Raw genomic sequence first — 18,147 nt, 5'->3', positions numbered from 1 at the left:
AGCCCATGGCTTGGTCAGGTACACTCTTCGCTGGGTTAAAAACTGGCTGGACGGCTGGGCCCAGACTGTTGTGGTGAATGGAGTGAGGAGAGACTGAGAACACTTGAGTTGTCCGGTCTGGAAAAGAGGAGGTTGAGAGGAGACCTCATTGCTCTCTGCAGCTTCTTGAGGAGTGGAGGCAGAGGGAGGTGCCAGTCTTTTTGCCCTGGTAATCAATGAGAAGATGTGCCCGAAAGACACAAAGCTGTGCCAGTGGAGGTTCAGACTGATTAGACACTGGAACATGCTTTCTGGAGAGGAGATTGATGCCTCATGCCTGTCAGTGTTCAAAGAGGCATTTGCACAATGTCTACATTTATATACTTTGCATTCAGTTAGCCTTGAAGTAGTCAGGCAGAACTTTGAAGTTCCCTTCCCACTGAACAATTTTATAATATTCCAAATATGTAATTATGTGATAACAGACAAAGAGATAAGAACATAGACCAAGATACTGAAAAACTGTTATTGGACACATTAATATATGCTGAACATGCATTTTTATGTACTCTATAGAAGTCAATCAACAAAGTGAAAGGTAAAATATCATCGGTTTCTGAAAAACAGAAGTTTGCTAAAACTGGGGAAATCACTGCTTATATAGCCACTTGGGCCAAAATAGCTTTCCAAAACATCATCAGGCTTCTTCTAATGTCATCATGATGCAATATCCAAATCCTTTTCCATTTTTCTGCTTCTCATGTTGTATCAGTTCTTCTTTTCAGTCTTTTCTATGAAAGCTGATTATCTTTCAGTTTTGACTCAACACCAAAGACAAAAATTAAAATGCTAGATGTTTGAATTAAAGCTCCCATTCAAACTGTCTCATGGGGGATATTGGAGGAAGGACAGAGACTTATTGAGTGTAGATCTGCATACAAAATGTGAAATGGAAGGTATGCTTCCAATCAATCTTGTGAGATTGGTTGGGCTGGTCTTCCCAAAATGATAATATTTTACCTTCTAAAATCATTTTGGTCATTCAAAGCTTCTTTTGTTTCAGACAAAAATCTTTTGCAGACAGATTTGGTAGCTTAGTACCTTCATGTTTAGACCCAAATCTTAGTCCTTGTTCACTGATCTGTTTTTAAACTGAATTTGGAGTTAGGTAAACATCATAATTTTACTGTTCTGTGTGGGAGCATGTACAAACTCCAATGAAAACTGACTTGCCAAAATCTGTTAAATATTGCATTTACCATAAAGCACAAATGTTTCCCCTGAAATATATCATGTTTCTGTAATATCTGTAAAATGAAAGAAATCCAGCCTGTAAACAAATACTGAAAAATGGTATACTATACTTTAATATTGTATTACAGTGTACTATAATATAATTCTGAGTATTATCCAGGAACAAGGAGTAGCCTTCACAAATATTTGACTTGGCAGACAGGTACTAATGGAAAGGGAATTAATGGGTTTTGTACAAGGACAAGGTAGCCATCATGATCCTATGATGGATATCTTAGCAATCTTCATCCCTCATTTCTTAAAATCATCTTTCTGGATTGAGAAGGATAAAATTAACTTGTTTAAATTTACTCATACTGTGAGCAGGTATAACTTTTATTAATGCTGATGAGAAATGTACTGAACTTGCTAGGGCTAAAGTTACTTAATTCTCCAAAGCAGCTTATATTTCTTTTTCATGGCTGTGATCATTCCTTCCTTCTACCATAATTATATTCCATACAATATAGATCTCAGCAATTTATCTTGGTGTTACCCTCCAGAAATATCTCTTCAAGAATTCCTGTGATCATGTCAGAAAATTTCCATTCATTTGGAACATGGGAAAGAAAGAAAAAAAAATTTTTTTAAATGAAAAATGTCAATAATTCTATATAATCTCTTTCCTGTTAGCATTATCTATCTGTTTTAAAAACTTGAAAAATACCATTTAATATTCATAATTGGCTCTATTATGCTCTCAGTTGATCATACATAATTTTAACATTTTGGGATTTTTAGATAACATTTCTCAAACAGGACTTTAGCATTAAAGTATTTTAGCCAAAATAGTACTAAAAACACCAGCAATTGCAAAAGATAAAACACATCGTTATGCTGACTTGAGCCCAAAGTACTTAAAGTCAACCTACTACTGAGTTTCTTGTAATGTAATAAAAATTTTAGTGTTACAAATGCCTGATTTTCTTTTTAACTGTTTATACATCTAAGAACCTTTACAGTTTTAATGTGCTTAAAGTTATTCAAAAGCCCATAACAACATTTCTTTATTTTATGCCCCCTGTAAAACTCAGGCAATGCTTAGGAATTTGTTCAGGACTGGAGAAGTTAGGGAGGGCAGTACTGTGCCCAGTCCTTGCGACAGGCTGGCAACTCAGGCTGTGGAGGGCCTGGACACATCCCTGGCATCTGTTGACCAGTAGGTGACATCTTGTAATGTGAACCATGTGTCAAAAAGAGAAGAATTTGATGGTCTTCGCATTTCTTCAGTTAGTTTTCCTGTAGGCTGCAGCTTGGAAAGCAGCTTTACAGTTAGTTAGAATACCAGGCCTTGAATTTTTTTTCTTGCACTGCAGACATGATGCCTGTGACAATTCCTCTGAAAGAACTTCAGGCTTAAAAAAACCTCTTTACTAACCTCACCCAAAGTATGCCAGAAACCTGGCAAAACAGCAGCCCTGTTATGCCCAGACCACCCTTGGCTCTGCCAAGTACCATTTTGGGAGCCAGGATATCTGCAGCCCTGGGGCCAAGCATCAGGGCACCCATCCTGCTGACCCCCATGGCTCCCCTGTCCCAGTGAAGGAGGAGTTGTGCCACTGGGCATGGGATGGAGAGAAAGCTATTTCCGTCTCAGTGTGTTAGAAAAGGTTAGAGGACAAAAACCCATCTCCTGGGTTATGAATTGGGCTTCCTCCCTTTCTGCAGAAGCTCCCTTGCCTTGTGCCAGGTGTTTTGCTTGTGAGTTTTCTCTAGAAGCTGCAGAGGGGGCAGAAGACATGACATGTTTTGCTAGGAATTTTGCTAGGGAGTTTCTCAGCTCTCCCCATAGCTGCACCAGCAGCAACATGGTGTAGCATCCTCTGATATTCCAGTTGGTTTCTGTACAGAAAACATATTTCATGCCAGGAAGGACACATGTTTAGTCAGTCTGTGTTTTTTTCTTGCTGTTCAGTCTGCAACATCCATAACCCTCATGACTGCTACAGTGTCTGGCATTTTCACCTGGAGATGGTGACACAGGGTATCCTGTGGTATGGAAGAAATCAAACTTCCATTAGTAAAAAGCAACAACAAAGCAAAATGCAAAAAAAACACAAACAAACAAAACCACCCACAAAATGGAAAAAAAAAAAAGACAAAAAAAATCTATATGTTTAGGTTTTTCAGCTAGGTAAACAAGTAAAGATGCCAATTTGATAGGTTAGAAATCCAATGAACAAATAAACTGAGGCTCAGTACGTCATTTTAAGACTCAGTGGTTTTTAAGCCAAGCCATGAATTTTTTAAGATTGACTCACCACCTTTGAAAGATAGATGTTGGCAGATAGTCAGATAACAGGACTGTTACAACAGCAGGCAAAATAAGGGTGTGCTAAAGTCTGTTCTGATAGCTGAGGACATTTTCTTCATGACTTCTTCCACCTGACCTCAGCACCCTGAAGGATCCCACTTGAAGTGAAACGTCTATGGGCAGCTCTGGATCCTAATAAGTTTTTTTTAAAATAAATTTGGGTAAAATCTGTGTAATGAAGTGATGAATCAGGCCCATATCCAGATTCTGAAAACAAACCACTGAGCTCCAGACAATATAATGTGAGTCCCCCAAAGGAGATCTCAGAATTTGTGGTGCTGGGCTGATGGTGCACTGCCTGCCTAATGCATACTAAATGGAAAAGAAACTCACCTGTCAGCAGAATACATGCACTGCTGGTGATATGAAAGAAGTTTTATATCCAGGGTTGGACCCAGTTGATTTAGAGAAGGTTGTGACTCTAAAGATGGGGTTACTGACTATCCATATGCATTGTTGCTACTTTCACTACCTAGTCATCAGGTCAAGAAACAAAGCTGCGCTGAGATATCTGCCTCATAAATTATGTTTGCATTTTTTTTTTCTTTCTGCATAAATCCAGCAAGGACTTTATTTATTTATTTATTTATCTATTTATGTTTTGCCTTTTTTTTTTTAAGGTTTTAGTAGTATTTTTATTCAATACAGACAAAAACATATATTCAAACATGCATAAAATTGTTTTGAATCAGAATTATTCTAAAGGACTCCAGTGTTGTCTAAGGCTTCTAGAAAGCAGAGAATTCTATATTTTCTTATAATTAGTAGTCTAATGGGATTCCTTGAGTGTTTGAAGTTAAATGGGTCTGGGATGATTTCTCAGTAAACACAGACTTTACCTTGGGATTGAAATTAGTTTTTTTGGAAAATATAATATTAAGATGATGGTATTGACACTGACAATTAAAATAAGCAACAGAAATTTAATGAAAAGAATTGCTATGATGTATTTCCAAATTATTATATGATCACTTCTTTTCATTCTTTTTATCCATTACTGTGTATATTTTTCTGAGGTGCTGCCTAATTATGTTGTAATTAAATGTGATTCATCAAATAGAACTGAAAACAAAACTGGTAATCAGTGATTCTTTCCCATTCACAGAATCTGTAAAAAAATAAGATATATCTTGTAATTGGTTTACTGATGTTTACTTTAGAACAAGTAAATCAAAATTATAATAATTTTTCTTATCATCATCTGGTAGACTACTTTAGCATATGTTTGCAGTGCATAACATTGGCTGTTATGAATAGAACAACAGGCCACTACCAGAACTTATCAGCATAGCCATAGTAATAACTATTCAGACAATAAAACGTTAGCCTCTTACTAAAGGTAATGAATAAGATCAGTTTTTAAGCATAGAGGCAATATCAGAAGCTTATTTATGTTTGTACACACTAAATATAACTGAAACATCAAGTATTTATCACCTGTGTTGATTGAATTTATTTACACATTTCCTGTCTGGAGTAAATACTACTGGAAAACCGAATATGGCCATGCCATGCACAGCGTATCAACTAAAAATGCACCTTCATGGGAATATTTACAGGCTTTGGTTATCTTTCTGCTAGAAGTGTTTGCCTATGCCTGTAATTTCACTGGGTGTAACCACTTGACTCTCGGGTAACAGAAAAACGTGGTTTATTTCTCCTCTGAGTTTCTCAGCTGCGGAAATCTGAATAGACTTACTCTTTGTGTGCTGCAAACATTGAAATCTGCCCATTTCTCTGCTCATGCGGTACAGAAAAAAGAGGTACTGTTTATCACTGCTGTTTTGGGGTTGTTTCTAGCACATGAGAAACTTGTGTCCAGACACATACCCACACATACAGGTGGAGTTGGTAGGCTATGGGTTTGCTCAAAAGGCACACACATATTTCATCACATTCGGCAGATATAGAATGGAATCTTCTAGCATGTCCTGGTGGCAGAATAACACTGGGCAGAAGAACCCTGGGTACCAATGGAAATAGCTGCTACATTTCTCTACCCATCACCCTGGACCAAAGACAGACCGAACATCACTCTTGTTTTCATGTCTAGCGCTCAAACCAAGTGCAACAGAGTTTTTCAGAGAAAAGGGAAAATTAACTCAGTTTTTTTTTTTTTTTTTTTTTTTTTTTTGACTGCTGGAAGCATATTTAGTCTAATCATGCTTAAAGCAGGTAATGATAAGCCATCCTATTTATTTATGGAAATTGCCTTCTGCTGGAAAATAAATCTGTTTTCTTTCTGTGTGCAGACCCAAGCTCATCCTATTTCAATCACGCAGTACACTCCCCTATATTTATCCACCCACATAATCTATTTGAAGCTACAACCATTTGTAGGTCTCTTCTTATCCTCCCAGACTTCACAAAGACTCTCTGGAGAAACAAAACACCTTAAGTAAACTCTGCTTAGGGCCTCCTCTTTTCCTATTCATTTGTTTAAAGAATATTCAGCTGAAATCTAACTTTTGCTCTTTTACAGATGCTTCTGCTCTTTCAGTAGCAACAAATCTTATGTTTTGTGACAAGCTATTTCCAGGACAACCAGCTGTGATATGACAGAAAATTACAGCTTAAGTGAGGAGGAGAGAGAAGGAGCAGATGATATCTCATAACCCTGCAAACAAATCCTGTTGTCATGAAAAGTATGCCTATTAATAGACTATAAAGATGAAGAAAAACAGGTATGATTTACAATTTTGAAAGGACAGTTGCTAAACTCAAGATTTTCAATACTTTGAGCTGCTTTTGATAGTGATAAGCCACTATCAGTTCTGAAATATGTCTAGCAATAGCACTGAAGAAAGAGATACAGCATAGGCAGACAAGGAACACTCTTGAAGCCTAATCACATGCAAATTTGAGATTAGTAGATTATAACTGATTTAAGTGCACGTGAGGAATATAGTGTAAAGCCTTCATATATCTTCAGTTTTTATTCTGCATTAATCTCTTGGCATGAATATTTCTTAAAAAAAGATCTCAGAATGGGGAATATAGACTTGACTTTTCTGCTACCAAAATCAATAGAACTGTTTAAAAGGTTAGGGTTTTTGTTACACACGCGTCTTCTCCTTAGAAAGAGAACTGGAGCTGCAAGGTCATTTCATGGAAGCCATTCAGATGTCCACCTCTACTGCTCATAGTCAAACCTCTTCCCCAAATAACAAAAGCATCTCCTGAACAGTCCTTTAAGCACAACTCTTTATTTTTTATAACAAGGTCATCTACTTACAGAGGTTATTAAAAACTGTTCCCAAAAAATAATTGCCTAGTGGGGACTGGAAGATATTGCAGGACCTTTTGAGGCCACGACTGAAGCTGGGGTGTATTGTACACACTGCCCTATCCAAACTGGTCTGAAACAGGTGCACGTGCACTGTCAGGCGTAATAGTTACACTCTTTGCCAAACACCACATATTCTCTTGTGATGAGCTGTGGGTCCCTGTCCAGGTGTCTGGGTATGGCAGCAAGGGAACATAACTTCCCTACATGTTTTTTATAAGGCATCTACTTCCCGAATTTTATTATTAACGTACATGGAAGACAGCTGATGATTTTTACTTAAATCAAAGTATGGGTTAAAGGCTTGCATAGCATAACATGAACCCCTCCTTATCTTATTGTCTTTGCCATAGTTTTGCAGGAACACAGACCTTAAGCCAGAAAGGAAGATGATAAATGATCTGTTGTACAGTTTTGAACAAGCTCCTTCACTTCTTTGTGCCTCCTCTGTCCCATTTGTGACATTACGATAATCAGAGGATATGTTTAAGCTTAGCATTTTTCAAGAAAACATTTTTCACATCCCCAAATATGGTGATACATATTTATTCAATTTTAAAGTACTGTCTTAATAATAAAAATAATCTGTCTCACAATACCTTGCAGTGCCTTCTAAATAATTAGCGGGAGGCAGGTACTTGTGATATTGAGGTTTGTCCTTGGCGCCTAATCCAAGATCACCCTTCTCTGAAAATTTTAATACAGTGACTTTTGCGAGGATTATAGTGTTATAGAAAACACTGTTCAGACAGCCTTGACCTGTATACTTGTGAAACCTTGGTCATGCTATTTTACCTCCTTTTTTTCCCCCCAATATTTCAATTTATGTAATGAGAATGCAAATATGGTTTCTTTCTAGAGTCAGGGTGAAAATTCTAATTATTCTGTATCTTTTATACAAAAATGAATGCAACAAGGAGATTATGTGCATATTATTTCATAGCAAGAATAACTAATAAATTATCAACCACAGGAGTCTGTCAGCTGGGTACAGAATGCAGCATTCATTTTGTGTAAACAATTCACCAATTTGTCAACTGCTAGTCTGACAAGGAGAGAACTGGAAAGCATTTCTCCTTCCAAAAAACTTTATCCCCTTGAATGAAATCCTGGGCAAAATGTTATGTGAGAGCTGTATCACTAGGAGAACAAGGTAACCCCCTAAAATGGACTACTAACAGGCATTGTTTACTACCAGAAACTACTGTGGGAGAAAATTTCTATTGAAAGCTAAAATGGCACTGTGGTTATTACAATAGCTACTTCCTTCAGTGTATAAAAAGATAACTTAAAAGGCATCTTTTAAAATACTCTTCCTTGACAAAGAAAGAAGTGTGTAGAGTTAAATAGACCTGCATTTTCCTCAGATACGGTAGACAGAAGTGGTAAATATATGCAATCTTCTTTGTATTGCAAGCAGATGTTCAGCATTTGTGAGGAGCTAAAGAGCTGAAAACCAATACAGCACTTACATCCCTGCAGGAATGACAGGAACATTAAAAAGGAGACTGGTAGGACCCAGGCCTCCGCTGATGCAAACTGACAGAGCTCCATTGAAATAAATGGAGCTATTATGATTCATGCCAGCAGAGGAGCTGGTCAGTAAATGCATGGCTTTGAGACTTGAGCTTTTCTAAGATTATGGCAATTGTAAGTGTTACGGATATTTTATTTTTTCCTCAGGACTATGTATAAATTTATGTCTTCTGCAATGGGCAACTTGTAGTATAAAATAATTAGAAGAATTCATAATGCTTTCTAATCTGTCAGTCCTTGAGTCCTTTTTCAGGCAAAGCTCTCAGCAGTCAGACTTCAGTGAGCAGTCAGCCTCATTACAAATACACGCTCTGTGTGGAAACAAGACATCTGCAAATGTGCACTGAAGCTGGTCACTTCTAATCATGGGCTGGACCAGAATTGCAGTCTGAGTGAACTAACACAGCTGCAAAAATATCTTTTCTTTGAAGTGAACCGATATTTAGATTTAGGTCCACAGAAGCACACCTAAACTGTAGATAGGAATTTAAGTGAAATTTAGATAACTAAGTCCACCCCCCCAAAAAAAAACAACATTAAATGTCCTTTATTTCCTATTCTTATTCCTATACATGGACAGAAGCAAGCTCATCTCAACACTCTGCCAAATCACTTTCAAGAGAAATTGTGCACTGAAGTCTGCCAAATATCCTGTTAGGGGGTGTGCTTTTAGCAACCTACTGTACTTTAACAGCACTGATTCTCCAAGAAGGTGTCTAACTGTACCTAGTTTTAAAGAATTCTCATGCCTCAGTTGGAAGTGCCTGAATTTCTTCTCTTGATCTTGCCTCTTCTCTTTTCAACAAAAGGACTGCAAAAATGTATCTGGAGCTAAGAGGTTTCACAGAGATCCTTATCAATTACAGTTTTCAGCAATAGGACATAACAGTCCCCACATTACCTCAGTCAACCATATTCCAATGAATTTTGACCAGTGTAAAGCCATGTGGGGATGGGTTTAAAATAAAAAGAAAAAAAAGTTTAGATATTTTCCTTGCATTTCTATACATTTTTCTAAAATCCATAGGGTTACAAAGAATAAAAGCTTTTAAAACCCTGGGTAACTCAGATTTTGAACACATAGCCATAGATAATGAATGATTCTGATTAGTCTTTTGTGCCTCTGGATGTCACTGTTGTTTTGCAATAATATAAACAATGTTATATGACAGAGGAATAAATGAAAATGTTATAATTGTCACCATCTTATGTTTATTAAAAAGTACAAGGGTGAATACACTGACAATCTAAGAGTTACCATTATTTCAGTGTAAGTGATGAACAGCTGGATATGTAAAATAATGTTTACTTCAGTTTAATATTAGGTGAAAGAGAAAATAAACAACATACATTTCTTGCTAGATGAAAATCAACTTCACTGGTGTCCCAAGACACATTCCTTTGGAAGGGCTTAAAATGAAATGCAAGGCTTCTTTGCCCTGATGTGACCATGCTGGATGGTGTTCTGGATGAATATTGGTTTACCTGAGTCAGACCCAATTGTGAAATATGTGAGGAGGAGGTGGGTCAGTGACAAGGACCTTGTACTGCCATCGCTGCTCACATCTGCTTGGGAGAGGCTTGGAGCTTACATTTTCCCTGCAAATCTGTTCTTCATTTGCTACAGAATTAGGAGCAAAAAAGGGAAAAATACTTTTCTCTTTCATGGTTTCTTAAACCAGAAAATGTCTCTAATCTTTTAGAAATATGTATAAAAGTGATGCAGGTTTAGTGGTTGGGGAGGATAGTTTCAGAATCACAAATTGCTGCAATTGTTCCAGTTATTTGTAATGAAATGAGATATCTGTACTCTGTGCAGAAAAAAGTTTTTATTGGAACAAGGAAGATTTGTTAGAAAGCTGTAGAGCTAGTGAGGTGTAACAAAGAAGTAAACAAAAAAATTAATGATTTTCTAAATGTCTCTGTTTTTTAGACAGTTCAATGGATTAGAATGGCAGCCTTTCTTTAGAGGTACCAAATGCTAAATGAAGATGGAAATGGAGCATTTCCATAAAAAAAAATGTAATATATTTTATTTAATAGAATCCTTGAATTTCATCTGATCTCAATCTGAGGGGAAATTTTGCCTGAAGAATGTCTAGGACTTAGTGACTAGAAAATACGCTGACTATATATATATATATACACATATATATATATATTTTGTATATATATATATATACATATATATTTTGTGTCGGTGGCTATTGTCTTCAGTTTGGCTAGTATTTCTTCTTTACAAATGGATCTCAGGTTCCGATCCCACTCTCAGTCAGAGTCCCACTGACTTCCATCAGCAATGGATTAAGTTAGTCAATCTACTTTAGAAGTAGATTAATGTGTCTGGGTATGTCTGAACCAGCCTTTGCTGTTATTCCTCAGCTAGACCAGTGCAAATGCATTAATTCTTTCATATAATGCAAAGAAGATTCTGTTCTTACATTATATCTTCCTTTTCCCAGCAGCAGGGTGTTAATGTCACATGATGCTCTGTGGTCGGGTTTTCATTCTTTTCTCTATTTTAAGCCTGCAGACAAATATCTTAATTTTTCTTTTATGGTTTCAAACTGCTACCATTACAGGACTGATTAATAAGGCTTTATGGACTAATTAACATGCCTTTATCTATATGAGCTTTTATCTTTATGTGCCTGATTGCTACAGTAATTCTTTAACATTACAGGAAGCTATTTATTTTCAAATTAGCAATAGATGTCATCATGACCTTTTACCACATGGATAAGTCAAAGGCCTGGCCTGTCAGGTACACAGAGGGTTGCTCAAAATGTTCGTCGCTGGCTGTAAATTAGAGGCTGATGAGAGGCTGTGATGATCTCTGTCTCTTGATGTGTATGCTGCAGTCTAATCTCTCAAACATAAATTCATGCTGGAATTCTCAGACACTGCAAGAAGAATGAAACAGGCAATTTCTAAAGTAACATCAGTAGGAGCATTACCGGATGTGCTTACTGGACAGTGGGTGTCCATGGGGCTGGCACCTAATGATGCTTTCTTGGCCACCCAGGGACATCTCTGGTCCTAGTTACTCTGCCCCCAAGCTTTTGCAGACTGTTTCTTGGAGTTCACATTACCAAGCTTGTGTGGATCTCCATTAAAAATCTGCAGTTCCCCTAAACTTCTGCACCCACTAACTGGGCAAAACACTGAAAACTCCAAATATAAAGGAAGAAGACACAGATATTTATACTACTATAGAATATGAGGTCTCAGTAGAATAAGGATTAATTTTACCACTTGGTAGTTCCTATAATAGGAACTCCTACCTTCAAAAAACTTAAAATCTCAGAATTAACAAAAATAAAGAGGTTAGATCTGAGCCACTGATGAACAGTGGTTCTATTTTGTCATAACCATGACTTCAGCATTTGCATGCATTCAAATGTATTTAAAACCAAGGGGAATTATTTAGAAATATTTATTTTCTGATACTGAAAACATCTGGCTTCTCTGATCTGTCTTTTGTTTGAAATGATTGGACTTCGCCAATAGCAAGATGCCTCTGCAAATATTTTGACTTTTTTTGACTAAAATGACTTTATTTGATGAAAAAAGAATCTTTAGTGAAGAAACTTAAAAGAAGTGCAATGATTTTGGAAAGCTATGGATCTACAGTCTCCTAAGTTTTAGTCTGAGGTCTAATTTTCTGACTAAGATGTTTTCCATTCAAACATTTTTCTTAGCCCTCTCAGTTCAATAGTTCAGCCATGCATGGCTGATTTCCTTTCGTGACTTTTAGCTTCTCCCACAGAAACTTAAAAGACTGCTGCTTTCCAGGCTGCAGCTGAGATAGTGATTCTCTGGAAAAAAAAAGTTTGAATTCTCTTGGAAAATCTTTAGGTTGGATTGTTAACTCAGATAATACAACACAACAATAATATTTGGAAATAATGTATACTACTATTACTATTATGCTATAAGATTTTTTTTTTTTTATTGTACTTTCAAATTATGGATGAATAACTTTAGAGAAAAATTATTACATTTGTTTCACAAGCAGTTTTGATTTGTATTCTTCGAAAGTGAAAACATTCTGATTTCTTTTAGAATTGATTAGACTTTAATTAACGTTAAAATGTCAAGTTCTGGACTATTAGACAAAGGGATTAAAAACTGTAGAGTGTCTAGGGGAAAACATTCACAAAAGGATAGAAATGAATTTACGTGGTATTTGTGTGACTATCATACATGCTTCCAAAGGATTTCTATTGTAATTCAAGATTAGTTGAGCATAAGTTAATGGACTCTTAAAGTATTACCCAAAGCTTATTATGATAGACTATAGGAGACTCCTTTTAAAATGCTTTTTAATAATATCAACTACAAGGTCCCTGGAGACATGATATTTCTAGGCTTAGCATTTCTTCATCAAATATTAAAATAGGTCAAGCAATTTTGTTTCAGTTTCTTTTGTACTCATTCTACTGCTGTAGTGTGCATACCAAGTAGAGTGTATTATGTAGATTTACCAACTGTTGAGTTCCCTGCTTTGTTTCATTATGTTATTTATTTTGTAATCTATACAGAGTGGAAGAACTACAATTACATGCTGGGGAAATATGATATTTACTAATTCTGTAAAGTTAAGGTCATGTTCTGTAGCAATGGGAGAAAAAATTAATTGATCCAGAATCCAATCTTGTAAACATGGAGTAGCAGTAATGGGAAGACTGATATGAGAACAGATGACTCAACAAAGTTCATAGTTGCATGATTAAACTATTAATAACTTCTAGTATGAATAGCACTATAACTCTGTGGATCAAATTGTGTGTTTCCCAGGGAATACTTGTACTTGTTAGTTAGAATTTAACTCAGTTAAGGCCCCAAAAATTTTGTTCTTAGGGCCTAGTAGTCAAAGAAGATTCCAAAAATATAAAACCTTCTGCCTTACTTTCCAGTTGAATGATTTTCCACACCCCATGTTTTGTTTCTGTGTTGGAAAAGGGATGTAGGGTATTTAAAGCTTAATCCCAGCAATCTGGCATTAAGTTGTACATGAAGTTTCACAAACTTGAAGTAGGAATTAAATAGAACAGGGCTGTGTAAGCAGAGTGAAGTGTTGATTATAAAATTAATTTTAGTGAAATGTAAAGGAATGTGACTCTTTAGAGTTCTTTTATTTTGGAACTAAAAGTACAAAGCAGTGCATTATCTTAAAAATGACACATTGAAGGGGAAAATTTAGACTAGATCGTTTAGATATTTCACAAATGAAGATGCACATATTTGTTTCATAATAGCTGGCATGCAAAACAGATTCCTACAATATAAATTGCAGTGAAGACATGAAATTGCATGTCTTAAGTTTATAATTCATCAATAACACTGATAAATGAGTTTTCATATGTTTTGCTCTACAATAACAAAGCTGTGCTGTCACTGATTTCACCAAAAGCAAGGTCTGGCAACAACAGTATTGCTGGACAATGCAGGAGGATTAAAGAAGTATTTGGCATGTTGGGTTTTGATTATAAGCACTCTAATATTCAGTAACCCAACAACTTAGCAGGTTGACTTTTTTGACTTGTTTTAGGGCTTGTATGGAGCATGTCCTTGATCCAGAAGCAGAATCCATGAAAGAGCATGTCAAGCATAGTTAGGAGACAACAGACTAAAATTATTCATGAGTCTTTGACTTGATTTTGATGCCAAAGATAATTTTTGCTCTGATGTTCATGCCAAAGTCTGTCAAATACTTGTCAAATAAAAGTAAAATCTTGTGATTCATTGTGCCCCTACAGTACTGGTGTATCATTATCTTGACTTACTTTTCTTCTGTGTATGTGATTCTGTTTCTAGCAATTTAAAATACTTATCATTATGATTTCAAAAACATCTTATTGTTAGTGATATGTCCCAAGATTAGATGCTAACTATTCTGATTGAATTTTTCAGGGCACTGCTTTGAACAAACTTAGGTTTATTGTTCTTAGTAGCTTGCTGAGGAATAAACTTCATGGTTATCCTTTTGTCATTCAAATCATGCTCAGATTTATATTCACTCCAAACCCTGCAAAAAATGAGCCAAAATAAGACTCATTTTTTTGAATGGTTATTGTGAACAGCAGAAAAAATGGTCATTTCTTAGGAAAGTACATGATCCAACAAGCCTGCAAGTTACTTAAATGAGTCTTGACTTGTAGAAATTTAGATCATGCTGTTAAGTGTGTCATCTCAAGAAACTAGTCATTTCTACAACTCCCTGTCTTTTTTACTACCTGCTTTTTTACCTCTGTGTTGCAAATTTTGGCCAAGATTAAGTATCAAGAGCTTTTGTGAAAGGATTATAGATTCTCACATCTGTGAAATATTTTGCAAGTTTTTGGTGGCTTTAAAATAATTAATGATTGTAAGATAGAAAAGTGAATAACCTGAATGCTAAGAACTGCAACACCATTCTTTAATCAAATTTTAAATATTAGAAATTTGCAAAACTACTTATGCAAATGAAATTGCCCCATATCACTGGCTGTAATAATCCCGCTCAATTCTGGAGCTGCTAAGACATACACATTTATCAAATTTAAACAAATGTGCATAATTCTTCAAAGGCAGTGTGTAATTGCTTCTAGATTTGCCATCAGCTGTACTTGTCTTTGTGATTGTATCTCTACTTGGTACGTTTTTCATGTTGTAATTGTATGGTAATTGTTTGTGATTTTATCTATGGACATTTTATGCAGTAATTTTGAATGGCAATTGTTTGATTGTACCTTTACTGGAAATATTAGTTCTATTTTTTTATTTATTTATTTTTTTCACAGAATGTGCTTGGTAATATGCAATTTACCTTTTAACAATATATAATTTTAACAATATAATTTAACAATATATACAGGACTGAACATTACAAATAAAGAAAATAAAGTGGGAGGACATTTCCGCAAAGATAAAACACTGTGGATTATAAATGACTGTACTTCATTTTTTTTTTTTTTTATTTAATGGTCAGCATAATCTGACCATCTGTACATAAAAAGAGCTTTACTATGAGGTTTACTTTGTGATTAAACTCAAAGGAAGGGTGCTGTGAATATGTTAGCATTTTCAATCACATTTATTCTCCATTAATTGGTTCTTTATCACTATATGATAGTTTTACTGTATTAGTAGCCTCATAACTGACAGCTGTATGGCTGAGTCCACTTGCCAAGTCTCAGCATAGGCAGTTGGACTAGGAGAGGGATGACTTGCAAAAGTTGTCAGAGTATTATTTTTTCCTTTCTAGACAGGTTCTACATATGCATATCATGCAGCCTTAGTACTGAATAAAAAAGTGAAATATCTATATAGAGTAGATTCGGTTAACAGGCAGTTAAGACTCCACATTAGATTGGTCCAAATCACATCCTATCCAGAGCTCCTGTCTCTAAAGATAGGTATCATTTTTTTTCTCTGTAACATTTTTTTTTTTTTTAACAAGCAAAAATGGTACAGCCTTTGAGTAGTACTAGTGAGGAACTATTGGCACATCTCCCAGAGAGTGAGGGTGATGAGTTTATGAGTAATGAACTGCAAACTTGTGGCATATATTTTAAATAGTTTTGGTCTTCCTGAAACTCCATTTTGTGGAGCACTGACTGTGAATTGAAAGAAAAAAAATTGCCCAGATCTATCCAAGATCTTTTCATTCACTGGATATCTGTAATTTATTGTATTCAATCAACATCATAATTTTTCTTGTAAGGTATTAAAACCATGCAGAGCACAGTGATAACAACCATAAATCATGGAGACAGTTCCCAAATGAAGAATGCTTAACTTAATCATCCAATACTGACCAGAGTAAATGTCACTAGCTGATGGAATAAAAGGTGTATCTTATTTCCTTGATCATTAGAACGTATAAGAAATATGAGGTTTTCTCATTGTGAAATTGTTGGACTTTTTTCTTCAATTTTTGAATAACTTTTCAGAGTAGTTTATTATGATGTATTTGTAAAATAAATCATGGGTCCACTATTCTTAGCTTTTCTAAGTTCACAGATCCTAAGTTCAGAAAAAATCACTGCAATAAGATTGTGCCTCCACAGAGCAAACTATTCTCTCTGGTATGACTTCAACATGTCTATGAGAAAGATTCTCAATTTTTATTTAATGATTTCATGTGACAAGGAATCTATCACAGCCCTTGGTAAATTATTTCAATTAACTGAGGTTATTTACCCTCAGTTAAAAATGTGCACTATATTTCTTCCTTGAATTTGCCCAGCATCAGTCCCCATTTGGTCATGTTATTCCTTCATCTGTTGAATGAAAGAGCCCCATTTTCTTCCTGTGTAAGCTTTAAACTATTTTATTAAATAGTATTTATTTTAAAAGTACAAACTCCACAATAATGAGAAACTGTTGATTGCTACCTGCAGTTCTTGAGAAGATCATCTGTCAAAACAGTAGATGCAAATTTTGTTTTTCATATCATTTTTATGCTAATTATTAATGAAAATTCCTTGTCTCCCTGCATTGTTCCATAAATACAGTAGCTTTATATTCTAATCTATAATGTGAATGTTACAAATTCTAATCAAGTAGCTTCCCTTTCCCCATGTGAGCTTTATTTAGTAGTTGAAATCACTCAGAGAAAGGCAAACTTTTTTTCCCCGGGAAGTTTCTTCACATTAGCAACACATTTTTCAAATGTAGAGACTGTTTTTTTTTTTCCAGATCAAGCAGAAATGTTATTCTTAGAGATTGAAGCTGGTCTTAGTAGGGCCAGTAGAAGAGCGGCTTGCCTTGATGTTGCTAAATTCTTGAGTAATTACAATTTGCATATGCTTTAGTGTCCAATGTTTTCTTATGTAACTTTGTGGATCTTTCTTTGTGGGCTCCAAAAAGAGAATTAGGAATTAGAGTTTTTGTCAGCTTGGACAGACGCTGTGTACCTGGTGCTCTACACAGCTGTGCAGGCACAGCTGCAGGGACAGCACCACATATCAACCAGAGAACCCATCTTAGAAATCAGTGGTAAAATTATCTTTTTTTCTTAATCTTCTTCTTAAACAGGTGCTTCCTTAAGGCAAAGCTGGGAGCATGGAATGAGAATGGTGCATGGTGGGCCCAGCCTGTAGCCCTGATTAGGTAGAGGGGTACCTGGCAGGACCACCCCACGTGCCCCTGCTCGCCTCTGCCCTACCAGCCACAGCACTGCAGGAAGGGATCTATAGCATGCATATGGGTGTTGCCCTCCACACATTCTGGGAATGGCTACATGGGACACCCATATCTGCATCCTGGGAAGTTCTCCAGTGTCCCACTGACCCTAAAAGAAGTGTAGGTTTTAAGGTTTACATTGCTGAACATCAGGAGACCTGTGCCTTTTCAGAAAAAGTTGTTTTCTAGCTTTCTTTGAGATTGAGTCATTTGTATTAGACCATATTCGATTGAGTCATTTGTATTAGACCTTGCCTGTGTTCAGCTTTACTTCCAAATATTTTTGTCATAAGCCTCTGGTGATAAAAAAGCGAAATTCCACACTGGGTAGTGGCAAAGGGTTGTATTTGCTTTGAAGAAACAGCTTATTTTTAGTAGTTCAGCAATGGATTTTCTACTCCAAACTGATTATCAGCTAGAGGAATTAATGAGCATGCACTTTGTCAGAGGACAAAGGTACTCATATGTGCAGTTTATCTATATATCAATCACGTAATTTCCTCTTTCTTAAAACATAGTAAGCAAGCATACAATTGCTAGGCACTCCACGAAATCAAAAATAATCAGT

At 35.9% G+C, this 18,147-nt stretch overlaps 1 long non-coding RNA gene across 1 annotated transcript in view; it reads right to left on the bottom strand.

Moving 5' to 3' along the window:
- Nucleotides 1–1,976: 1,976 nt before the first annotated feature.
- LOC140001848 (uncharacterized) overlaps nucleotides 1,977–18,147 on the bottom strand; it is a 66,843-nt gene continuing 50,672 nt past the window's right edge. The window contains exon 3 of the long non-coding RNA XR_011807433.1: nucleotides 1,977–3,261. This is a non-coding gene — a long non-coding RNA (uncharacterized lncRNA). The remainder of the gene's footprint in view (nucleotides 3,262–18,147) is intronic.

This window comes from Anas platyrhynchos, chromosome 2, assembly GCF_047663525.1.
Source record: "Anas platyrhynchos isolate ZD024472 breed Pekin duck chromosome 2, IASCAAS_PekinDuck_T2T, whole genome shotgun sequence".
NCBI lineage: Eukaryota > Metazoa > Chordata > Aves > Anseriformes > Anatidae > Anas > Anas platyrhynchos.
Note: the sequence above shows the minus strand (reverse complement) of the source record. Positions and strands in the feature narration are given on the sequence as shown.